General features: G+C 37.9%; 1 long non-coding RNA gene and 1 pseudogene across 1 annotated transcript; one reads left to right on the top strand and one right to left on the bottom strand.

The window, feature by feature from the left end:
• Positions 1-1,240: 1,240 nt before the first annotated feature.
• LOC125253167 lies at positions 1,241-2,857 on the top strand. The gene is made up of 3 exons (XR_007181371.1): positions 1,241-2,159; positions 2,300-2,380; positions 2,520-2,857. It is a non-coding gene; the product is annotated as an uncharacterized LOC125253167 (long non-coding RNA).
• Positions 2,858-4,678: 1,821 nt separating this feature from the next.
• On the bottom strand, positions 4,679-7,500 carry LOC125253159 (annotated as a pseudogene).
• Positions 7,501-27,946: the final 20,446 nt, after the last annotated feature.

Consider the following 27,946-nt stretch of genomic DNA (forward strand, 5'->3'; position numbering starts at 1 on the left):
ATAAAGAGTCTTTTCAGCAGCTGATGATCCTCAGACTATCAACACTCATTAAACAAGCCATTCAGGATCATCAGCAGACCATCTCACTTTATTCAGAGCGTTTGCTGTTAGAAACACATTATTTCAGTCAGGGTAAAAGCCTATAAAACTGTTCATCAACCACTACAGCTAAATAACTACAGCAGCATAATAATATGTCCATATGAATCTAAATACAGTTGGATTTTATAACTACATTAATTACAACAAAGTAATTAGATCATTCAAATGTTACAGTTTTATATGTGCAGAAACTGACAATCATAAAATCTTTAACAATAAAAAAACACCAGCAATATTTTCCAGTGTCAAACTTTATCAATACATTAATAATGATATGAATACATAAATTGTTTAATTAACACATAAATTAACATTTATGTATAGATTTAAAATCTCACATGGCTCATTATAGGCTCAATGTACATGTAACCGAGTGATACCCAAATTATTTAATACATAAACTTCACATTTATAAACTTCACATTTATAACCATCTAAAAAGAGAGGATCACAATTTTAAGATGTCTAGACCATAAGTCAATAAGCCTGCGGGAGGAGGAGAAAGAGTCACTGGGCCAGGGACTGACGGCCTCAAGAGCACACACCACACGTGAACTGATGACTAGACCATCAACCAACAACTTTAAAAAGGTGTAGTGAATAATGCTATTAACTCATGCCCATGCAGTGAAGGAAAGACCCAGATAACCCCAGAGGAAAGTACTCCCATGCAGACTGACTCCTAAAATACAGAAAAATGGGTTAAAAACTCCCCTTTTCTCCAAACATAATACAGACCTCAGCAGTTGGTACAAGTCAAACTCAAATAATAAAATCAATAACAGAAAATAAATCGCTTCAAACAAACATCAGTATGTGACCAAAAACTAATGTGAAGAAAATAAATCACAAGCAAAACAGCAGTGCCTAGAGATCAGAGGTCCATAGAAAGGAAGATCTCTGCCATAATCCAAGAGTGGACTGAAATTTCTGCGTGACAGAGTGGAATAGAAACGCTGCGTGATGCACCTCGTTGCTATAGACGAAATACGGCGTCCACAACTTACATATTATACTATCAGCTCACGCGCTCATACTCTCGCTATGGCGCTTCAGGGTCACAACACCTGAAGGCAATGGAAAAGGTCAAAGCATCAGAAAGGTTTTTAAATTTAAATGAAATACATATGCCCCACCTCGTACACCATCCTTATTATTCAATCGGTCACATATTTTCCAGTATCTGTTCCAGTTTAGGCTACTTTATTGAGGTAAACACATTTAATCCAAAGATGTGAAAAGAGTACACTGTAAACGATTTCAGTTGTTTTCACAGTATTATACTGTGTTCTCAACAGTTCCTTACTGTAGAATCTGAGTACAGCATATTACTGTAGATTTTGTCGTTTTCACAGCTTGTTACTGTATTCTTAACAGTTTCCAACTGTATAAGCTGTGTACAGTATGTTACTGTAGATTTTCAATGCATTCTGGGAAAATATTAGCCTACTGTATATCTAAATACAGTAGGTTACTAAATGACCGCGAAAAACAACCACACACCTCCTCACGCATGACAGACTCATCATGATGAAAGCCCACAACAATATGGTAGGTTAACTTTTCTTTTTTTCTCACTCTATGTTTTATTCTGATGTTAGATATAAAGCTACGTTTTAGTTAATTCATTTTTAGTTAAATACATTTCCATAAAAATACATGAGTAAGCGTTCATTTTCTGGCATTTTCCTCCTGCAGCGTGGTGAAGATTAAAGTCCGAGGACGGAGTAGCCTACATGAAATTGGTAGGTGGGTATACTTTAAAACACATGTAATTGTCTTATCTGTTTTATACAAGAGCCGTTGTGAAGACAAAAAGCCTAGGCCTATTACCTGAAATTGGTAGGTCAGTTTTAAAATGCATGTAATCGCCTTTTTTGTTTTGTACCAATATTGTTTTAGTTTATAAATATCCGTAAGAACATCGAAGCGGGTGCTCATTTCCCTGTTAAGCCGCACTATCTTTCCTCCCGCAGCGGCGCTGGCAGAGACCGGCTGAACTAACGTGAGACAGGCGGGAAGAGTCGTTGTGAAGACGAAAAGCATTCGTGAAAATGGTAGGTCAACTTTAAAACGCATGTAATCACTTTTTTTGTTTTGTACCAATGTTGTTTTAGTTTATAAATATCCGTAAGAACATCGAAGCGGGTGCTCATTTCCCTGTTAAGCCGCACTAAGTAGCTCTTTCCTCCCGCAGCGGCGCTGGCAGAGACCGGCTGAATTAACGTGAGACAGGCGGGAAGAGTCGTTGTGAAGACGAAAAGCATTCGTGAAAATGGTAGGTCAACTTTAAAACGCATGTAATCACTTTTTTTGTTTTGTACCAATGTTGTTTGCAACTTCAAGGTAATAAATACTTTTGGTGCTGGCGCTCATTTCCCAGCTTAAGCCGTGCTCACAGCACTTTTTTCCTGCAGCAGCGCTGGCAGACGGGCTGAACCATCGTGAGACGGGGGGAAGAGTCGTCGCAATAAAGAAGACCCTTTTCTTTATGGCACGTAGTTTTAAGATGTAAGATGATATGTATTCACTGGTTATTGTTGTATACTGCTACTAATTAAGTACTTTAACTCTTCAAACTTTATTTTTATATTTCCAACATTTATTTTCCACTGGCACAATGTGTTAATGTGATTTTAGTGGCATGCAATTTAATTGTATTTTGTTAATTGATGAAATTAATATGCAGGTAAATTTCTGTATTGAAGTTCAGAAATGTAAAAGATGAAACCTAAATAAAGTTGATCTGAAGCAATAATTTGTGTTATTGAATATATAACAGTTAACTTAAAATAAATAAAAATTAAAATAAAGTACAGCATAATGATGTACTTTATTTTACAGTATGATTAAAACTACTGTAGTTATTTTTTGCAGTAATTTTACTGCTGTATTAAATACAGCAACTACTGGATAAATGTTGCCAGTAAGTTACTGTTAATTTGACAATAAACATTTTACAGTGTAGAAACAAAGGGCAGCAGCAACACTTTGATTGATTCCCTGATCGATTCCCATCAATTCTCTCTCAGATCTCAAACTTAAAGGTGCCCCAGAACATTTTTTCACAAGATGTAATATAAGTCTAAGGTGTCTCCTGAATGTGTCTGTGAAGTTTCGGCTCAAAATACCCCATAGATTTATTTAAAATCATGTTTAGACATGATTTCTATTAAATGGAATATGATACATTTTACACAGATTTCATTCAAGCCATGTGTAACGAGGTTCATAGATGTGGGAAGAAGGAGGCGGGAACCGGCGAACATTCAACAGAACTTTAATACCAAAATAAACAAAGAACAAAACGAAAGTAATGCCGGCAGACCCTCGCGGACGTCTGCCGGCCACACAAACATAATAAACCATAAAATAAAGTCCAGGCCTGGTCCTCTCTCGTCCTTCACTGTAGTCGCTCCTCCTTTTATGCCTCCGGAGCTCCTCCGTCAGGGACTCGAGGCCGGCACGCCTCCCAGGTGAAGCTCATTAACACTCGCGTCACCGGCCTCGCGCCGTTCCCTCACGGCTCTCGCCCGCCCTGGTCGCCACACCATGATTTAAATGAGAAAAAGAGATTTAAATACATATCAGACAAGAAATACTTTCATTCAGCCATTCAATAGTTATACAGTTATATGAGTTGTGGGTGATCTAAAACATAACTGGTCACATGTCGCATGTGTAGACATGATATAACATTTATGCAGTTAAAAGATGTTTGATAAGTCCGTTTCAAATTGTTTGGAACATTTTGATACAGTTTATTTGTGTCTCTCTGAGTATTTCTGTGTCATTTATAGATCACTCAGAGAACAGGCCTGCAATGTCTTGCAAACACTTTTTCATTTTGTTGCTTAAATTGTGTTGTCTGTTCGACCATTTGGTTTATACAAATGGCTTAAAAATGTTCCCCTTTTTCCTCAGTCAGGAAGTATGGGTGCCATAAATGTACCTAGAGGGGGTTGTTCTGTAGACGAGCTGGAGCCAAAAATCAGATTCTCTGACCTTGAGTTTCTGGAATTATGTTTTGAAAGAATCATCTGAACAAAGCACTTGTCTGGTTCATCCACTGTCCTTACATATTTGAAATTTCTAAAGGTTTACTGTCAATCTACTGTGTCTTTTATACAATATTGATGCTCTAGCACCAGTAATTATAATTTGTGTCATTATAAAAAAATTCACCCCCCTCAGAGTTGTCATGAAGGGCAAAATTAGCAGTATAGACCAAAACCACAATTTGTACCAGGCTGTAAACATGTTTTTTCTGCTGTAAAGTTGGGCATTTTAACATGGGACTCAATGAGGTTCTGCTCTCTTTTGGAGCCTGTCCCTAGAGGTCATTCGATGAACTGCAGTTTAAGTCACTTCCATATTGGCTTCAAGAGAAACTTGGGTTGAAAACGCATGAGTGAAATATAAATTATTATGTATTTTAAAGCTCTACTGAGAGCTAAAAACATGGAAAGAAAAAGAAATCATAAAAGGCTACTTCATGGCTTTCTGAACTAAAATCATTACTTATTCAAGCAGAATCAGAAGAAAATGAAAAGAGACAATAAAAATGAGTTGTTGATAAAAGGATTAACGAGTTTAATAAATCAAGTAAAAATGAAAATGAATAAGACAGATCTCTCTCTTTATGGCTTATATAAGAGAGTCAAAGCATCTCAAGAGAAGAAGAGAATCAAGTGTTCAGTTTCAAAACTACATGAAAGCATATCTTACATTCGCATGGGAGAGCAGAAGTGGAAGAGAAACAACATCATCTTATGAAAAACAATGACGAATGAGTTAAAATAATGTCAGATTCATGTCTCTCTTAAGAGTGTTATGGCCTCTTCTTCAGCTCCTGAACTTAAAAGATTTTAGACAGAAAGTCTGATCCACTTCTTCCCAGTGTGAATCTCATGTGAATCTTCAGCCTTGATTTACATGTGAATGTTTTTTACTCTGAGGGCAGGTGACAGATGTTTTCTCTTCTGTTTTTCCTTTCTTGTTCACGTCCATCAGGTCTAAAAGAAACATTAAATCACGTGAGATTTCAAATGAGAGACAAATGTGAAATTATGATTAATTTCGATTATGATCTATTTTAATATCATGAAGATGATTTGTGTTATAAATCACTAGTTTGGTCATGAAACTCTAAATTATGCAGGTTTGACATGTAATCTTTAAACAATCACACACATCACAAGCTGACTTAGTTTAAATAACTAAAGAGAATTAGTTAACAGATGGTCATTTCAAACCGAACGTCAAACATTCCTGATTAACTTGTTCGGTTAGAACTGGATTTGACGGGAATCAACAGAACAGCAAACATTTCACTGAACCATGGGGCTGGTGTTATATATTATGAGGCTGCTGAGCGTGACGAGTCGGTCCCCAGTTATACGAGGGGACATAGTGTGCATGTCCCGCAAGGCTAAATATAGGTTAATTTCACTGACGGTGTTTTACACATATATTCACAGCTGGTCACGTCTAAAGACGTTCACACAGCTTAGAGTGTAGCGTTTGAAAGGGAACACATTTCTAAACCAACAGACTGTCCTGTCGCTCAATGAGGCTGTAATAACTGTTTCTCAGCACATAAAGATAAGTACTTACTGTGATTTCAGACTGTGGTATGTGGTTTCTCCACTGCATGGATCTTCGTGTGTCGCTTCAGGTCGCTTTTAACAGTGAAACTCTTTCCGCACTGATCACACGTGTGCGGCTTCTCTCCAGTGTGAATCATCTCATGTCTTTTCAGAGATGCTGAAAAACTGAATCTCTTGTCACAGTGTGAACACTTGTAAGGTTTTTCTCCAGTGTGAATCCTCTGGTGCAGTTTTAAATTGCAACCTGTAGTAAAAGTCTTTCTCACACTCAAAGCACATATAATCTCTCACACCAGTATGAATTTTCTCATGGCTATATAAATGTGACAGCCGTGAGAAACACTTTCCACACACAGAACATGAATGTGGCTTTCTCCTTCGTATGAACTCTCAGGTGTTTCTTCAGGTTTGATGAATGAAGAAATGTTTTGCTGCATTGATCACATGCGAACGGCTTCACTCCAGTGTGAACTCTCATGTGAGTCTTAAGTTGTGCTGACTGACTGAAACTCTTTTCACACTGATCACATGTAAACGGCTTTTCTCCGGTGTGGATTTTCATGTGATTCTTAAGTTGTGTTGATTGACTGAAACTCTTCCCACATTGATCACATGCAAATGGCTTTTCTCCAGTGTGGATCCTCATGTGTATCTGAAGATAATGCTTGAGTGAGAATCTCTTGTCACACCATTCACACATGAACGGCTTCTCTCCGGTGTGGATCCTCATGTGTCCTTTAAGGCTTGATGATTTCGTGAATCCTTTCCCACATTGATCACACTTAAATGGCTTTTCTTCAGTGTGGATATTCATGTGTTGATTAAGATGTATTTTTTGTTTGAAACTCGTCCTGCACTGATCACATGTGAACGGTCTCTCTCCAGTATGAACTCTCATGTGATTCTCAAGATTTAGTTTGGTTGTGAAACTCTTTCCACACTGAGTGCACAGGTGAAAGATTTCTTGCCTCTTCGTTTCTTTAAAAATGTTGTTTTAGTCTTTGAGTTTTTGACATGATGTTCCTCCTCCACTTCACTCAGTTCTTCACTCTCCTTCTCCTCTTCAATCATATCTAAAATGGAAGAAAAAAATAGAAAATGTCCTCAATGTTTGATGTCCTTTTCATTACATCAAAATAATTCAAATAAATTAAAGAGAAATATGAAGTGAAAGAACATACAACTGAACCCTGACGTAACAAAGCGGACAGCTGCTATAAAATATTATGAACACTTTAATGTTTATATAAATAAATTATACGTGACTGAAAGTTTCCATGAATGAGGTACACTGATCTTCCATTTATTATTTTTTAAAACATTATAGACAAATCTCACTTTTCTAATGTGATATTTACATTAAAATATATAATACTTTCATATTTTGACACCAAGTTTTAGATATGTAACCCGTGTAACCCTGTTAAACATGACATGATTTCCTCATTTTAAGGAAAATGTGCATTTCTTATTTCTTAAATTGTGACACCCAGGAAGTGACATCGTTTGGGCTCTTTCTACAGCATGATGGGAGGACAAGAAACTAATCAACTTTATCAGTAACTACGAATCAGATTTTGCTTCAGTTATGCTTACACCCTGTCAGATATTCTGGAAAGTTCATTTACTTGATAAAGTTTGGTGTTTATGGTTTAATGATAAACAAAAATCCCATTTCTCTTCATCTAAATCTTGAATCTTTCTAACATGAATGAAGAATAAACACCAACCTCTTTGTTCTTCAGTATCTTCAGTGTGTTTCATTCTGCAGGGTTCTGGATCACTCATGTTCTCACTGTCCTCTTTAATAAACTCAGTCTTTGCAGATTCCAGCTCTTCCTGATGCTCGTCTGATGGGAATATCCCAGCATTTATTGGAGAACTGATGTGGGAGGAGCTTCACTGATGATGTGATTGCTGTGGGAGGAGCTGATCTGCATATATATATATATATATATATATATATATATATATATATATATATATATATATATATATATATATATAAAAATGCAACAACAACTTTCTAAGCCATGGGCGGCATTGGGGGGGCAAGGGGGGGCAGTTGCCCCCCATAATTTTTCCCGATGTGAGCCGTCAGCTCGTCCACTACAATTTGGAGCGGTCAATGCCAATTCTTATAAATAATGGTCAGAAAAATAGTTAAAATCATAAAAACATAAGAAATAAATGTAGATATTTGTAACCAACAACAACTTTCTAAGCTTTATATATATATATATATATATATATATACATGGGCGGCATTGGGGGGGCAAGGGGGGGCAGTTGCCCCCCATAATTTTTCCCGATGTGAGCCGTCAGCTCGTCCACTACAATTTGGAGCGGTTAATATATATATATATATATATATATATATATATATATATATATATATATATATATATATATATATATATAATGCAATGCTAATTCTTATAAATAATGGTCAGAAAAATAGTTAAAATCATAAAAACATAAGAAATAAATGTAGATATTTGTAACCAACAACAACTTTCTAAGCTTTATATATATATATATACATGGGCGGCATTGGGGGGGGCAATTTTTCCCGATGTGAGCCGTCAGCTCGTCCACTACAATTTGGAGCGGTTAATATATATATATATATATATATATATATATATATATATATATAAAATTTCTCGGGTAGGCTACAGCTCCATCGCTCCTTCTCGCGCACAGTTGAGTGCGAGCTTTTCAAAGATAGCCTACTCCGAGTCCTTTGCCCGTGAGCGCGGAAAGACCGTGGTCACAAAAAACGCGGCCACTATTCAGAGAGTCAAAGCTAGTCCACCGTCTAGTAAACGTTTCTGAAAACACATGATAAACATCAGATACAGGAGACATGCAGTACTGAACATTGGACGGTCCATGCATGTGGATTTGGATAAAACAGTTAATCGATTTGATTAAAAGATTAGTTGGATACTTCTCGTTTAAAAAACAACTAGTTTATTTTCGTAAAATTTTACATTTTTTTCCTCACTATGGACCACAAGAGAAATATTAAGAAAATAAATTAATAGTCTCTAAGAGGATATGCGCCGACAGATGCCAAAAGCTCAGTTTTTACCACAGTCTATGGTTTTTACTTTCAGTTTCTGTACCAGCCGCGGCTCTGTATGGGCAGGTGGGGCAGAGCCTTGCCAAAATATTAATCCTAAAATATAGGCCTACCCCTATGTACACTGAATTAATAATACATTATAAATGTGTTCAGCATATAAAGCCCCATCCCAGCTCTACAGCGCCACACAACTTTCCTATGTAAATCTGTGGTGAAAAATGGAATTGCAGCACCCTCTCATAGAGAGCCATAGTGGCAGATTTCTGGCTGCCCCGCTTATTTCCACGTTAAACACACCTCACGTACACCTCGCTCCAGACCAAGACGATATCAGTCCGCTTCAGATATGTGTCTGCATCAGGTCAGTAACTGTTTGGCATGTCTGTTCTTCCTATGTGGAGTAGCGTATAACATTAATGAGGGTATAAACCCTTTAATTTAAACGTGCTCATTTCTCGAATTCCTACATAACTATTCTAAAACAATATTCTAAAAACAAAAGCAATAAATACAATTCAAAGATTTTGTGTGTTGTGTGTACTAAAGTCTGTCAATCATCATTAGAGCGCCACCCTCAGGCTGAATAACGCAAGGACATTCGAATTCTGCCAAAAGTGTGTCTGATGTGTTCAGCGATTAGAATATAAAGCTTGCAAAATGTTTATAATAAACTAGCGTTAACACCCAGAATCTGCCCTATCTATATTTATGGCAAGGAGCCGCTACTGTTCTCTAGTGAGACTTCACCCGCATAACTCTCACGCAAAGTTTGCTCATTGTTTGTGTGATATCAACTGGCTCGGCTTCATGGTTTAAAATCATAATACCTATTATCAATATTGCGACGTGACATTTTTCTTTATCATCAGTTGCTCGCAAAATGATGAACTCTGATTCCAGATATCGTCTGCGTCATTTCCCGTGATAATACAATTAAGTGAATTATTAAATAAATAAGTAAAAAAAAAGAACAAGCAAACTTAAACTTGTTTGCTTAAAACTTCCGCGAATAATTTGCTGATGCAGGTACAAAAAGATGTTTACCTGCAAAAAAAAAAAAAAATTCTTGCCCCCCCTAACTCGAGAGTCAAATGTCGCCCATGTATATATATATATATTAGTTGACTTGTGTTGACTTGGATTAAAATATTAAAAAAACCACTAATAGTGGAAACACCAAAGACGCTTTAATATATTATGTGTTTTATTAGGACAGGTGAGCAACTGTTTGGAAACATTCATCAACAGAAAATTAATCATGTTATGTAGCTCAACACAGCAAGAATTATTGTTTAAATCTCGTTTTCTAGATATACAGCGTGTGCCACGTTTTACCATGAATAATATCGATCTAACTTACTGCAGTGTGCAACAAGTGTCTCAGCCACCAAGGGAACGCAGGGTAGCATTAAAACAACTTTCAACATAATATATTTTATTATGAGGCATAATAAAAGCTCGACTGTTCTGCGCTCGTCTCTCATTAGCAATCGCTCCTCGTTCTACTCCAACATCTTTCAGCCACACCCTGCTTCATACTACAGTAATGTTAATAAATCATTATTCATTTACTCATTCATAAATATGACTTCTGCCTGAATCCCATTGGATTCTTTTCCACCGGCTGTAGACGTGAAGACAACACCTCTCATAATTCTGTGAAATCAAGGCATCATCAAGCTATGCTTTTGTTTGAATAAGTGGCCTCTAATGGTTATAATTACATATTGTGCCTTTAAGTGTCAATTTACAGCAGATCTGAAGACATCAGCATAATAAATGAGGTGAAAACAGGAACTATTGACATGAAATAAAGAGTGTTTTCAGCAGCTGATGATCCTCAGACTATCAACACTCATTAAACAAGCCATTCAGGATTTCACATCAGCAGATCATCTCACTTTATTCTGAGTGTTTGCTGTTAGAAACACATTATTTCAGTCAGGGTAAAAGCCAGAGATGTTTACGAATCCACTCAACAGCGCTCAAAGCGTCACGTTTTTAAAATTTCAGTACCGACTAGGTACCGAAGTCGGTACTTTTGACAACACTACTCCAATCAATCCATTCGAAACAGGCTTGTAAAGCCCGCTCTGTTTCAGTGGTCCATCTCTTTACAGTCTTTGCTACAGGTTTAGCTGATTTCAGTTTCTGCCTGTAGGTTGGTATGAGATGAACAGTGATCAGAGAGCCCCAAAGCTGCCGGTGGGACAGAGTGATATGCATCCTTTATTGCTGTGTAACAATGGTCGAGTATATTACTATCTCTGGTGGGACAAGTAACATGCTGTCTGTATTTGGGCAGTTCACGTGAGAGAATCGCTTTGTTCTAATCATTCTCTGGGACTTTAATAGAGTCCGGGTGTTGTTGCTCGCTCTCTGTGATCATATTAGCAAGTATCTGTAAAGCCGAGCTCACGTGCGCTTGCGGAGGAATGTGGACGCTCACCAGAATGAACGAGCAAAACTCCCGCGGCGAATAGAACGGTTTGCAGTTAATGAAGAGTGTTTCAAGAGCTGGACAGCACATCTTCTTTAACACAGTTACATCTGAACACCACCTTTCGTTGATGTAAAAGCACGTCACGCCGCAGCGCGATTTCCCCGTTGATTCTGCGTCGCGATCTGATCTAAACAGCCGAAAGCCTGACAGACTTAACACGCAGTCCGGAATGGCGTTGTTCAGCCAGGTTTCTGTGAAGCACAGAGCAGCAGAGTTCGAAAAATCCTTATTTGTCCGGGAGAGCAGAAGGAGTTTGTCCGTTTTGTTGGGCAGAGAGCGGAGATTCGCCGGATGGATGCTAGGCAGCGGCGTTCTTAATCCGCGCTGTCTGAGCTTCACGAGGACGCCGGCGCGCTTCCCCCGTCTGCGCGCCCTGAAGCGTCTAAACAGCGTTTGGTGCTCCACCGACTACAACAATCAACAAAACGTCTGATTAATCGAAATCTGGTAAAAGATTTTGTGGTGTGTACTGCCGAATGTTCAGCAGTTCATCCCTGGTAAAACTGATGCTGTTTGAAAAACAGAAAACAGGAAAAACTAACAAAAACAGAACAAACACTGAAGAGCTAAGCACTGTGGCTGCCATGCGCGGTGCCATCTTCCACCAAGCATCTTCGCCACCAAGCAGGTCAAAACCCAATAGAAAGTAATAAAACTTTGATGTTTGTGTTAGAAAGTAACATAAACGTCAATTGTCTCTGTCTGTCAAACAGCCGCTAGCCATGTAAGGACGCTCGGCTCATTGTTGCCAAGTCTGGGATTGGGATACTTTTACACTTGTGCTGTGATTACACTACTTTTGGGATGGTTTTGATGTGCAGACAAGTTGGAAGCGACAGAAATTCCATTATTCTAGCATGAAACTTTAATGTGAATAACAATACTTCACTGATGGTTATGGGCATGTATGTGTTTTTCTTTAGAAAGTTTTAGCAACAGGATTTACACTACAAAACCTTTATAAACAAATGAATCAAATAACAATATGTAAAATAATGTAAATGTAAAAATAATGTTAAAAAAAAACAAAAAAAAAAACAGTAAACATGATATGTAAGATGAAAACAACATGAAATATGAATTGTAGGCTACTGTTTTGAAAGTGCGTGTATGAGCATGAGTGGAACTGAAGAGGCTTACACTTACAGATTTGTAGGCATTCGTGGAACTGAAGACGTGAAAATAAACACGAAACACACGTGATCGTTGCCATGAAGTGACTCAGGCCAATCGTGAAACAGCTGTGTCGTCATCACAGCTCGTGCAGGTCCTCTTGAGAAGCTGCACTGGCGCACGTCCTGATATTGCTGAGTTCGATGCGTTCCTAGGTCAACATATTTTGTTGATCCTGGGACAACATTCTAGTCTGAAAATTAAGTCTTAACCCTATTCCTACCCCTAAACCTAACCCTACCCATAAGTTATCCCAAAAATCAGATGGAAATGATAGATGAATAACACTGATGTAGAAGCATCAATTCATGATTTTAAGCCTAAACTTGACATAATCTGTAAACTTGTCCCTCAAATCTGATTGGTTGATTTGAATGTTGTTCCAGGGTCAACAAAGATGTTGACCCAGGAACATGCTGAACTCAGCAATATCAGGTTGTGCCTGCGCGGGCTGACACGGGCGGCTGATCTCGAATTGCTCTCGCGGTACTTTAAAGCCATACGTCACAGTCACATGACGTCATCGCTGTCTCAAGTTGGACAACATTTCTTACCGGCATGCACTGCTTCAAGTCAGCCGCTGATCGGTCTTTGCGGCGCTGCATCAAGTCGAACAAGCCTTTTGTCTTTGTTTGTGTTTGCCATGTGCTCCTCTTGTCCTGCCTCCTTATTTGCTGTCACCACGCCCACTTGTTTAGTCCTGTCTAGTCCTCATTTCACTAATTGTGCTCACCTGAACCTTGTGTGCTTTGGTCCCTTTATATTGTGCTTCTTTCCCTCATGTCTTTGCTGGGGCGGTTGACGACACTGGACTGTGACTGGAGCGTTGATGGAAGGAAGTGACGGTAGTACCGGAAGTGATCCGGACATGGAGGAGGAATGTAGCGGTAGGAGTTCAGGAGTAAATGACTTGAGTGAAATTGTTAATCGTAAAAGAAAGAAAACTTGTAGACCAGAATCGGGAACTGACAGTGAAAAAGACAGTATGCTGGTATGGACAAGCAAGGAGGATTTCAAGGTATTGATGAAGTTTGCAGTTGATTTTGTGATCAATCCCGTAAAACTGACCAAAGCTATAAAGAAAGCAGTAGGAGATGTAGAGAGTGCCAAGACTTTGAGAAATGGGAATATTCTAATTTTTTGTAAAAATGAAAAACAGAAAGTGGCACAGGGCATAAAATCAATGCTAGGTCAATCGGTGAGTTGTACAGTACCAAATAAGAGAGTTTGGTTAAAGGGAGTGATCTATGGAATTCTACTGATACAATAAAGAGTAATATAAAAGGGGTCAAGGTGACTGAAGTGAAAAGACTGAAATGTGTTCGCAATAAAGAGAAAGTAGATAGTCTTTCTGTAATGCTTCAGTTTGATGAAGGAAAAATGCCAGAGAGAGTATATATCGCATATGTCAGCTATGCGGTAAGAGCATATGTACCACCTCCAATCAGATGATTCAAATGTCAAAAATATGGGCATGTTGCGGCAGTCTGTAAGGGAAAACCGCGACGTGCCAGATGTAGTGGTAACCATGAGTACGGAAAGTGTGAACAAGGAGCACATTTAAAGTGCTGTAATTGTGGAGGCGAGCACAGTGCTGGCTTCGGGGGATGTGAGGTGCACAGGAATGCTGTAAAAATTCAGAACGTCAGGATGCAAGAAGGAATATCGTATGCAGATGCTATTAAAAAAGTGAAACCGACAGAAGTTGGGCAAGGAAATGGAACAACAGTCCTAATGAACAAGAATAGTAGGCCATTATTGCTAAACAAATCAAATGATGACTTTCTAAAAGTTGGAAAAGTTGAGTTCATGACTTTTTTAGCTGAGGTAATAAACTGTGACTTCGGTAAAGTTGGTTTTATATTCACACATTCGGCCATCCGTATTCAATAGCCTTGTTAATCACACTACATTGGACATTCAGAAGTAAATATGCCTTTAAAACAATACTTGCCTATTTTGATCGACTGTGAAAAATGTTGTAAGTTGACAGTCGTTGGTTGTCAATATCATGTCGCTGCTTAAAATTCGCAAACATTAATTTATTGCACATTTATTGGAAAGTCTGAATTCAACAAAAGTCCGAATGTGCGAATAAAAAAACCAACTTTACCGAAGTTAAACTGTGCTGCACAAACTGAAAGCAGAACTGAGAGGATAAAAATCATAATCAAGGCAGCTGAAAAACATCTTCAGATTGAGGGAATTACTCTGGAACAAGTAAATGAAAAACTTAAGGGTCAAATATTAGATACACAGGCTTCATATGGAGGTACTAAATGGTAATATCTGTTATACAGTGGAATGCAAGGAGTTTAATCGCAAATGGGCAAGAATTTAAAAAGGTGATGGATGATAAAAAATACAAACCACATGTCATTTGCATTCAAGAGACATGGTTGAAATCTCATTTAGATTTTGTAATACAAGGTTATATAACTATTAGGAAAGATAGACAGACAGGCAATGGTGGAGGGGTGGCAATATTTGTTAAGAATGAAATTTCACATTAGGATTATAGAAGTGAGTAATGAACATGAAACAACCATAATAGAGGTGTTTTTAAGAGGACAGAGTATCACAGTAATTAATTTTTATAATCCTTGCAATAGACTAAGTGTGGCAGTATTAGAAAGTATCTTGGGAATGGGTAATCAGAAAGTGATATGTTGTGGGGATTTTAATGCGCACAATATTTGTAGGATTGGGAACTTGGACTTTGAGCTCTATCTTCTTATGTACTGTACTTGGGTAAAGTTGGTTTTATATTCGCACATTCGGACATCCATATTCAATAGCCTTGTTAATCACACTACATTGGACATTCAGTGGACATTCACAAGTAAATATGCCATTAAAACAATACTTGCCTATTTTGATCGACTGTGAAAAATGTTGTAGGTTGACAATCGTTGGTTGTCAATATCATGTCGCTGCTTAAAATTCGCAAACATTAATTTATTGCACATTTATTGGAAAGTCTGAATTGAACAGAAGTCCGAATGTGTGAATATAAAACCAACTTTACCAAGTAAGGACTGTTTGATAGGAAACACTCGCCCTGGTCTCTGTACAAAGATAAATAATTACAATAAGTAAATAATACAGATCCAATTATTTAACAATCCTATATATTAAACAATAATTCACGCAGTGTGGAATATTACTTGCAATGAATGAAATACTATAATTAAACATATTAGCATCTGAAAAAAACCATTTAGCTATAATCTTAAACTCGCACTTATATTTGCAATTTACTACAAACATCTAAAATGTGAATAACAATTTCTCTCAACAGAAGATATAACATCAGTATAATTAAAGTGATTATATAATCTGACGACAGATGTAAATATGCACGTGCATGTACCAATCGCTAGATAAACACGCTTAATCACTCGAATTTAGTTACATTAACTTCAACACTTAATTATATGCAAGATTACTAGCTAAACTTTATCCTAAGTGTATATTAACAGTGCATCACTCACTTTATAAGATGCACGCACATATAACACTCCAACTTGGATCGGCTTGCATTTCCCTCCACACAACGTTGCTGCGTCACTTCTTAAAGGGGCAACAAGTCTTAAAGGGGCCACACACGCAAGCCGTTTATACAATACTCTTTGGGGAAGTGATAACACTGATCATAATGGTAAGATAATAGAAGAAATGATGGATTTGAAGGGTTTGGTGTGTATGAATGATGGGAGAGCTACTAGAATTGATTTGGCCCGGGGTAAATGTTCTTATATTGATCTAACTATGGTGTCAGAATGTATAGCAGGGGTATGTACATGGGATGTTTGGGAGGACTCCTTGATAGGAAGTGATCACTGTTATTTGTTGTAAAATAGGATTAGATGATAATGAAGATTTAGAGGATAAGATGGGTAGATGGAAATTTAAATCAGCAAATTGGGAAGCATATAAATTTATTACTAAAGTTAAGTTTCAGGAGTTGAGCATAAATGAGGACAATGAGGATGTAGAAAAATATAATGAGAAATTATGTGAAGTATTGTACAGTTCAGCTGAAATGGTTATTGGGAAAAGTAATGGAAATAAAAGAAAGAAATCCGAACCTTGGTAGACAGAAGTATGTAATAAAGCAATAAAAGATAGAAATAAGGCTTTTAAAAAGGTCTTAAGAAGACATTTATATTTGATGACTTGATTATATATAAAAAAGCACAGGCAAATGTAAGGAGGGTAATTATAGATGCTAAAAAGAATTACTGGAGAAATTATTGTAATTCTATAGGGGATGAGGTTGATATTAGTGAAGTTTAGGGGTATGATTAGAGAGATGGGTGGTTTTAAGAGAAATTTTTGGAATTCTTGTTTTAAATAATGGGGAAAGAATAGCTGTGACTAATGCGGATAAGGCAGACATGTTAGCAGAGGTGTTTGTTAAAGTACATAGTAATAATAATATATCAGAAGAAATGAAAATAAATAGAGAACAAGGTATAAAGGAACATCCAAATATTAGGATAGAGAAAAGGCCTACTAATGAACATCTTGATGTGGAATTTTCTTTAAATGAATTAAAGAGAGCTGTTGGAAGAGTTAAAAAAAGAAAGAAAAAAAAACTTCAGGAAAAGATGAGATATGTTATATGATGATTAAAAATTTATCAGATTTTTCTCTGAATTATTTATTGTGCCTTTTTAATCAAAATTTGGAGATTAGGGAGACTTCCTTTTTCATGGAAACATGGGGTTATTATTCCTGTTTTAAAGCCAGCCAAGAACAAGCACAATGCTGCCAGTTATAGACCTATAGCACTAACGTCTAATTTGTGTAAATTAATGGAATGTATGATTGTGTGTAGATTGAACTATATATTAGAAAGGAAAGAGTTTTTTTCACCACATCAGAGTTGATTCCGTAAAGGACGAAGTACATTAGATGCTATTATTAGTTTAGAAACAGACATAAGAAAGGCTCAAGTTAATAAAGAGGTGGTAGTAGGTATCTTTTTTGACATAGAAAAAGCATACAACATGCTTTGGAAGGAGGGGCTCTTAATAAAGTTTGAACAAATAGGAATTGAAGGCAGAATGTTTAACTGGATTAAATATTTTTTACTTAATAGAACTGTTCAGGTAAGGGTTGGGGCTTCATATTTTAAGATATATAAAATAGATAATGGTACTCCGCAAGGGTGTGTATGCAGTCCAGTGTTGTTTAATATCATGCAAAATGATGTTTTCAAAAATGTAAAAATAGATATAGGAAAATCTCTCTATGCTGACGATGGAGCGATATGGAAAAGGGGGCGTAATGTTTCTCATGTGACAAGAGTCATTCAATCAGCGGTTAATGAAGTGGAAAGATGGGCTAACAAATGGAGTTTTAGATTATCAGTGGCTAAAACTCAATTAGTCTGTTTTGCGAAGAGAAATCATAATCCTGAAATAAAAGTGAAGTTATATGGACTTGAACAAGTTAAATATATAAGATATCTAGGAATATGGATGGATTCCAGGTTGACTTTTAAGATGCATATTCAGAAGTTGGTAGATAAGTGCAAAAAGAGTAATAATATTCTACGAATGTTTAACAGGGATGGAATGGGGAGCTAGTAGGACATCTTTACTAGAGAATATATAGTGCACTAATTAGGTCAGCAATTGACTATGGATGTATAATTTATGGATCTGCATCGATATCCTTGATTTAAAAAAAGTAGAAACCATTCAGGCTCAATCTTTAAGAATATGTAGTGGAGCTTTTAGATCTTCCCCAATATCAGCTGTACAAGTGGAGGTGGGAGAAATGCCTGTAAGTTTACGAAAATTGAAATTATCAATGAATTATTGGATAAATGTAAAAGGGCATTCTGAGATACATCCAGTAAAGGACATATTGAAGGACTGCTGGGAATATGGGAATAATAAAATTAAAAGTTTTGGTTGGACAGCAAATAGAGAAGCTGCGATTTTGGGTATTTCAGAAATCTCAGTTAGTCCCTTAGTTGTTATACCGAATATTCCTCCTTGGTTGCTTCCTATGCCTCAAGTAGATTTTAATTTAGAAAAGATGATTAAGAATGAGAAATCTATATCTAAGGAGGTAATTGTTCAACAATATCTAGATCAAACTTACTCTTCTATGCTTCATATCTTCACAGATGGATCTAAAGATCCTACATCAGGAAATTCAGCTGCAGCTGTATATATCCAAAGTTTACAGCTTAACATTCAGAAAAGGTTAACTAATTATGTATCTGTCTTTACAACAGAGCTAATAGCAATTTTATTAGCTATTCAATGGGTGGAGGAAGTTAAGCCTTCAAGGGTAGTCATCTGTTCTGATTCTTTATCAGCTTTAAATAGTTTAATAAGTGAACAATCAACATCAAGGAAGGATTTAATCTATGAGGTACTTATTAATATGCATAGGATTCAAGAAATGGGTATAGTCCTGAGGTTCATATGGGTACCTGCACATGTAGGAGTACAAGGTAATGAAATAGGTTGATAAACTGGCCAAACAAACAATGAAAAGAATGAACATTGAGGTACATATTGCACTAAGTAAAGCAGAAATAAAAGGAAAAATTTAAAGAAATCTTGAATATAAAGTGGCAGGAAATGTGGGACAAGGACTTAAAGGGCAGACATTTATACAGTATTCAAAAACAAGTTGGTAAAGGGAGAATATGCTTTAACAATAGAAAAGAAGACATGATTATTACTCGACTACCTAATTGGACATTCTGGTTTAAATCATTCTTTATTCATAATCGGGAAACATCAGTCAGGATTATGTGATATATGCAATGAAGCAGAGACTATTGAGCATGTACTTCTACATTGCGCAGTGTATACCAAAGAAAGAGATGAGTTATTTAAGAAAACAGAGCAACATTGGATTATTTAATTTCACTATATCAAATCTTTTAAGCTGTGCCTCAGGACAAACTAGTATTATGAGAGAAATTCTTAGTTTTCTGAAAATAACCGGATTAGAAAGTAGATTTTTTTTTTTTTCTCCCTTCATTATCCTTTACGTCAATGCTTCACACTCCAGTCCAGTTGGTGGCGGCAATACACCATAAGTTGGCTTGTCAACCGCCATTAAATCATACAAGAAGAAGAAGAAGATGTCTTTGCTGGTTTGTGTGTGTTCACCATGGCTGCGTCCGAAAACATAGGTAGCTGTCTTGCTGCCTCGCTGTCTTATAAGAGAATGACTTGTACGGCAGCATTTATGCATGAAGGTACCTCACGAAATTGATTTCGGACAGACTTCTGAGGCAGCGTAACAGTTTAATGATCTACAGCAATATAGCGCAAGCTTTGGTGAGAACTAAACAAATATTTAATTACTACAGTAGTAATTTCTCGATAGAAATGATACCAAAATTTAAATATGTTGATCAAAATCGTACATTTATACACAACCTGAGCAGCAAACGCAACTTTCGGACGCCATCTTTATTTTTCTAGCTCAACTGTCACAGAATGGAAAGCACAGGATTGTGGGATATCAAAGGCAGCTAAGGATACATCTATGCTTCCTTCAAAAATCGATTTGAGGAAGGTATCTCATGAGAGAGGAAGTGAAGCTAACATTGGATTCGGACGTGCCTTGATGCCTTACTACCTTGAAATGTGTCCTCGGAAGGCAGCATTTTCCAGTTTTCGGACGCAGCCCATATGTATTGTGCCCATAGATCCTGTCATTCAGTGATAGATTTAGCTTTCCTAGTCTGACTTTCCTTCTTGATAATTTCTAGTTTTTCTTGAGTTTTGTCTAGTTCTCCTTTTTATTTTGCTCTAGTTCTCCAAAGCTTAATTTTTTGGTTTCTTTTGTTTTTGAACTAATCCTTTATTTATTTAAGTTTCATGCAAGGGTGTTCTCTTGCTTTATTTTTGTGTTCGCTAGTTTCAGTCATTTACTTTTTATTTCTTTTGTTTCTCTAGTCTTAGTTCTCTGCCTCAGAATTTGTTGCCTCATGTTTTATTTTATTAACCCTCTCTTGTGCCTTGCCTGTTTGTCTTGTCTATTGTTTGAGTCTTGTCTGTTCCTGTCCCTCCTCTGCCCTGTGTCTGGAGTTTGCTGGGCCACTTTAGACTGCCTGGCAGCCAAGACTGGAACTACTTGAAAGAGCCGCGTCAAGCCTCGAGTTCCATGTGTTCCTGTCTGGTTCTTCCCATCTTCATCCCACCTGGTCCTGCTTCCCAAGCTGTCCTCAAGTCTGTTGTCACCTTAGTCTGTCTTCAGTGATCATCCTCCCTGCTTGTCATCGTGTAGTCTGCCCTGCCCTGCTGTTTGACACCTAATTTGTCACACCTAAATCTCCTTGTTGTGCCTTGTCTTTAGTGTTGTAATAAAATCACCTTAACTGCTCATTCTGCACCTGGTTCCTCACTCCTGCAAAACCTGACACAACCAATCTGATTAATCATGTGTTCACCGATTGTGTCGATTTACAGCAATGAAAAACACATTTCTAAACCAACAGACTGTCCTGTCTCTCAATGAGGCTCTTAAGAAAATAACTGTTTAATAACTATCACATAAAGAAGAACTACTTATTGTGATTTCAGACTGTGGTGATGTGGTTTCTCCACTGCATGGATCTTCATGTGTATCTTCAGGTCACTTTTAACAGTGAAACTCTTTCCACACTGATCACATGTGTGTGGCTTCTCTCCAGTGTGAATCATCTTGTGTGTTTTCAGATGATGTGACAGACTGAATCTCTTGTCACAGTGTGAACACTTGTAAGGTTTTTCTCCAGTGTGGATCATCTGGTGCCGTTTTAAACAGTCTGCTGTAGTAAAAGTCTTCTCACACTCAAAGCACATGATACTCTCTTCACACCAGTATGAATTTTCTCATGTTTAGATAAATGTGACAGCTGTGAGAAACTCTTTCCACACACAGAACATGAATGTGGCTTTCTCCTTCGTATGAACTCTCAGGTGTGTCTTCAGGTTTGATGAAGTAAGAAATGTTTTGCTGCACTGATCACATGTGAACGGCTTCACTCCAGTGTGAATCATCATGTGAACATCAAGACTGTTTTTGCGTGAGGAAACTCTTTTCACACTGATCACATATAAACTCCTTTTCTCCAGTGTGGATTTTCATGTGACGCTTAAGTTGTGTTGATTGAATGAAACTCTTCCCACACTGATCACATGCAAATGGCTTTTCTCCAGTGTGAATCATCATGTGAAGCTCAAGATATCGCTTTTGTGAGAATCTCTTGTCACACCATTCACACATGAACGGCTTCTCTCCGGTGTGGATCCTCATGTGAATTATTTAGATGTGCTTTTTGTGTTGAAACTCGTTTCCACACTGATCACATGTGAACGGCTTTCTCTCCAGTGTGGAACTTCTCATGTGAAGCTCTCAAGATTTTGTTTAGGATGTGAAACTCTTTCCACACTGAGTGCAGGTGAAAGATTTCTTGGCTCTTCTTTTCTTTAAAAATGTCGTTTTAGTCTTTGAGTGACTCAAAGGTTTTTCTCCAGGTTTGTCATGATGTTTCTCCTCCACTTCACTCAGTTCTTCACTCTCCTCCTCCTCTTTAATCATATCTAAAATGGAAGAAAAAAAGAGAAAATGTCCTCAATGTTTGATGTCCTTTTGAGTACATCTAAATAATTCAAATAAATTAAAGAGAGAAATATGAAGTGAAAGGACATAAAAGTGAACCCTGACGTAACAAAGTGAACAGCTGCTATAAAATATTACGAACACTTTAATGTTTATATAAATGAATTATACGTGCCTAAAAGTTTCCATGAATGAGGTACACTGATCTTCCATTTTAATTATTTTTAAAACATTATAGACAAATCTCACTTTTCTGAATGTGATATTTACATTAAAATATATGATACTTTCATATTTTGACACCAACTTTTAGATATGTAACCTGTGTAACCCTGTTAAACATGACATGATTTTCCTCATTTTAAGGAAAACTGTCATTTCTCATTTCTTAAATTGTGACACCCAGGAAGTGACATCGTTTGGGCTCTTTCTACAGCATGATGGGAGGACAAGAAACTAATCAACTTTATCAGTAACTATGAATCAGATTTTGCTTAAGTTATGCTTACAACCCTGTCAGATATTCTGGAAAGTTCATTTACTTGATACAGTTTGGTGTTGATGGTTTAATGATAAAAACAACAAAAATCCCATTTCTATTCAATCTAAATCTTGAATCTTTCTAAGATGAATGAAGAATAAACACCAACCTCTTTGTTCTTCAGTATCTTCAGTGTGTTTCATTCTGCAGGGTTCTGGATCACTCGTGTTCTCACTGTCCTCTTTAATAAACTCAGTCTTTGCAGATTTCAGCTCCTTCCTGATGCTCTGATGCTCGTTCTGATGGGAATATACCCAGCATTTATTGGAGAACTGATGTGGGAGGAGCTTCACTGATGATGCGCTTGTTGTGGGAGGGGCTTCACTGATGATGCGATTGTTGTGGGAGGAGCTGATCTGCCAAAATAAAAAAAAGTATATCAGTTATATATACACACACATGTATAAATGTCAAGTCTTATAAATAATGGTCAGAAAAACAGTTTAAAGCATAAAAACATAAGAAATAAATGTAGATATTTGTAACCAACAACGACTCTCAGTCTATTGACACCAATGAAATGAGCTTATATGATTTTGTTGACTTGTGTATTTGCTTTATCCCAAATGTTTCCAAGACTGTTTCTCGATTTCTCAAAACCTCGATTTCTGGTTTTATTTTGTAGAAACCATTGGAAACACCAAAGACGCTTTAATATATTATGTGTTTTATTAGACAGGTGAGCAACTGTTTGGAAACATTCATCGACAGAAAGCGAATCATGTTATGAAGCTCAACACAGCAGCATTAAAACAACTTCAAACACACAGATGTATTTAATATGATGAAACAGTGCTGTGTTACTCCACACTGGAAGAATCGGGAGCGACTGTCTGGGAATAATAAAAGCTCCACTGCTCTGCGCTCGTCTCTCATTAGCAATCGCTCCAGCTCCTCGTTCTGCTCCAACGTCTTTCAGCCACACCCTGCTTCATACTATAGTAATGTTAATAAATCATTATTCATTAGTTCATCCATAAATATGACTTCTGCCTGAATCCCATTGGATTCTTTTCCATCAGCTGTAGACGTGAAGACAACACCTCCCATAATTTCATGAAATCAAGGCGTCATCAAGCTATGCTTTTGTTTGAATAAGTGGCCTCTAATGGTGACAATTACATATTGTGCCTTTAAGTGTCAATTTACAGCAGATCTGAAGACATCAGCATAATAAATGAGGTGAAAACAGGAACTATTGACATGAAATAAAGAGTGTTTTCAGCAGCTGATGATCCTCAGACTATCAACACTCAATTAAACAAGCCATTCAGGATCATCAGCAGATCATCTCACTTTATTCTGAGTGTTTGTTGTTAGAAACACATTATTTCTGGCAGGATAAAAGCCTATAAAACTGATCATCAACCACTACAGCTAAATAACTACAGCAGCATAATAATATGTCCATATGAATCTAAATACAGTGGGATTTTATAACAACATTTTTTTGTATTACAGTTTTGTATGTGAAACCGACATCATAAAACATTTAAAAATAAAAAAAACACCAGCAATATTTTCCAGTGTCAAACTTTATCAATACATTCATAAAGATATGAATAAATAAATTGTTTATTTATATCAACATTTATGTATAGATTTAAAATCTCACGTGGCTCATTATAGGCTCAATGTACATGTAACTGAGTGATACCCAAAGATCACGCTTGATTCGCCAACAGGGTTTTATACCCACGGAAATGATTCAATATATCAACATTTATAACCATCTAAAAAGAGAGAATCACAATTTTAAGATGTCTAGTCCATAAGTCAATAAGCCTGAGGGAGGAGGAGAAAGAGTCACTGGGCCAGGGATCGACGGCCTCAAGAGCACATACCATGTGTGAACTGACGACTAGGACCATCAACCAACAACTTTAAAATGGTGTAGTGAATAATGCTATTAACTCATGCCCATGCAGTGAAGGAAAGACCCAGATAACCCCAGAGGAAAGTACTCCCATGCAGACTGACTCCTAAAATACAGAAAAATAGGTTAAAATCTCCCCTTTTCTCCAAACATAATACAGACCTCAGCAGTTGGTACAAGTCAAACTCAAATAATAAAATCAATAACAGAAAATAAATCACTTCAAAACAAACACTAGTATGTGACCAAAAACTAATATAAAGAAAATAAATCACAAGCAAGCAAAACGGCAGTGCCTAGACATCAGAGGTCCATAGATAGGAAGATCTCTGCCATAATCCGAGAGTGGACTGAAAATTCCTGCGTGACAGAGTGGAAAAGAAACGCTAAAATAACAGAGAACATACAAAATACATGCTATTTTTTATTTAGTACTGTCCTGAGTAAGATATTTTACATAATATCTTGAGATCCGTTTTTTCACACTGAGGACAACTGAGGGACTCAAACACAACTGTTAAAAAAGGTTCAAACATTTACTGATGCTCTAGAAGGAAACACGATGCATTAAGAGTCGGGGGGTGAAAACTTTTGAACAGGATAAAGATGTCACAATTTTTCCGGAAAAAAAAATTAAGTACAATTTACCTTGATATTTGAATTCAAAAGTGTTTCACCCTCTGCTCTTAATTCATCGTGTTTCCTTCTGGAGCATCAGTGAATGTTTGAACCTTTTTTAACAGTTGTGTTTGAGTCTTAATTAAGAACCAAAATCTTAATTATTCCAGGATTAGTTATTATAGTCTTCAGCTTAGTCCTTGTCGTAGTCTTATTTGTGATGTCCTTACATTAATGCACCACTAGATGGCACTCGAGTTTTCTGAGTTATATATACACATAGGAAGTAAGTGAGAAGAGTGAGAAAGTATGCTGAGCATGTGCATGCATGTTATCCTGCTTTCTAAGACGAATACACAGTTTTGTGCTTCTTGTCTACATGAAGATATAACAAATTTGGCGACGAGGACGTTTTTACAAGATTTCCTGAAGATGGCATCAGTAAGCGGTCCATTTCCCAGTCCTTTTTTGCCTTGTCCCGGTGAGCCTGCTATACCACTAGTAACATGGCTGAAGATGTTGCAGAACTACATGCTCGTTATCAATGCTACTGGGGATTCCTGGCCAGAAGCCAGAAAACGGGCTTTGCTCTTTCACTGCCTTGGAACTGAAGGTCAGAGACTCTTTTATACATTGCCCAATACCGGTGACGATCTGGCAGATGCTATTAAAGCTTTGGAAGAGCACTTCATTCCAAAAAGAAATGTGGTCGTGGAAAGACATGCCTTCAGGAAACGAGTGCAGATGACAGATGAATCGGTAGTGCAATACATTGCTGCATTGAGAGATTTGGCGTCTACTTGTGAATTTGCTGACAATCTTGACAATATGCTGCATGAGAGCTTGTAGAAAACATTGCTAACCCTCGCATTCGTGAAAGATTATTAGTGGAATCTAAATTGACACTGGAGACTGCAATTACAATTGCCACACAGCTAGTGGCCGCTGATGACCAGGCAAAATCAATGGCTACAAGCAACCCTGCTCCAGTACAAGCCACTCCTGCTTCTGGACGACAGCGTCCTAAGGCCAAATTCAAAGCACATACCTCATCAAAACCCTCTGCTTCTGCTCCGTCAGCTCGGACATGCTTCCGCTGTGGCTCCACTAGTCATCTTGCAAACGCACAGAACTGCCCTGCTGCATCTGCTAAATGTAAGAATTGCAATAAGACTGGACATTTTGCACAAGTCTGTCGTTCTGCTCCTACTCGTTTAGTGCATTCAGTTGAATTACCAGAGGTCTGTATTCTCTATCTACCTGGAGCAACTGACCAACTTGATGTGTGATGTGACCATAAATGCCACACCTGCTGCCACCCCTGTGTCTCTTCAACTCACAGTGGACTCTGGTTCATCAGTGTCCATCCTGCCAAAACAATTGTATGAGCAGCATTTTCACACTGTACCATTACAAGCTCCTACTGCCCGTTTAGTTACTTACAAGAGCCAATTTCAGTACTAGGATGTTTATCTGCAACGGTATCCAAATATGGCATTACCTGTCCTGCACACTTCTTCATAGTCGACAAAGGCACAGCTTTGTTAGGCATGGACCTAATTAAGGGACTCCAGCTTCAAATTTGATGGACACACTGTGCTGCCGCCGCCACAATCCACTTCAGTCTGTGCCCTCTCCACTCCTCCATCACAGCGTGCTGCATTGGGCTGTGTAGACAATTTTACACACAAGGTTAACATTTCTGACTCTGTACCTCCTGTCAGACACAAATTGTGTCGCTTACCTTTCTCTGTGAGAGATGCTGTTTCCACAGAACTGGAACAACTCTTGCATGCAGGTGTAATTAAAAGGATTGACTCCTCTCCATGGGTTTCCCCAATTGTTGTGGTCCAAAAGAAAACTGGGGGGATCCGCATGTGTGTGGATCTGCGAGGGCCCAACAAGGCAGTTATAGTAGACAGCTACCCACTGCCACACATGGAGGAGATGATGACATTACTGCAAGGTGCAACTGTATTTTCAACTATAGACTTGGAAAATGCATACCATCAGGTCACCTCTTCATGAAGACAGCTGGGACCTCACTGCATTCATTACACACGAGGGGCTCTTCGGGTTCTGCAGGGTACCTTATGGCTTGGCATGATGGTTGTATTTCTAAAAGGACTCCAGAATGTTGCAAATTATCCGGACGACATCATTGTGTGGGGGCGCTCTTTATAAGAGCATGATCAAGCGCTAGAGAATGTGCTGCAACGTCTCAAAGATGCTGGGTTGGTGCTGAATGAGTCTAAATGTAAATTCAGAAAGCAGAGCTTGAAGTTTTTAGGACACATGGTGACGTCACAGGGTATTCAGCTGGATCAGGAACACCTCTCTGCAATAATCGATTGCACCTGCACCATCGGATGCTGTTCAGTTGCGTTCTCTGCTGGGCCTCCTCTCATGGTACAACAAATTTATTCCCAATTTTGCTTCCGTAGTGATGCCTCTGTGTGCATGCCTGAGAGATGAGAGTGGATTTCGCTGGTCTGATGAAGCTCAACAAAGCTTGGCTGAGGTAAAAAAGCTACTGGTACACAGTCCTGCTCTTGCACTATTTGACCCGGGGCTGTCAGTGGTCATTTCTACTGACGCGTCTGCTTACGGACTAGGTGCCGTCTTCGCGCAAATATGCACAGATGGTCAAGAACGTACTGTTGCTTTCGCATCCAGAACACTCACTCCAGTGAACAGAAATACTCCACTGAAAAGGAGGCTCTGGCATGTGTTTTGGCAGTGGAAAGGTGGAGGACATACTTGTGGGGCCACAGATTTACTCTGCGGACTGACCATCAAGCCTTAACGATGCTGCTGACCACAAAAGAGACTGATAGAGCTG

Source organism: Megalobrama amblycephala, linkage group LG2 (assembly GCF_018812025.1).
Source record: "Megalobrama amblycephala isolate DHTTF-2021 linkage group LG2, ASM1881202v1, whole genome shotgun sequence".
NCBI classification, from domain to species: Eukaryota; Metazoa; Chordata; class Actinopteri; order Cypriniformes; family Xenocyprididae; genus Megalobrama; species Megalobrama amblycephala.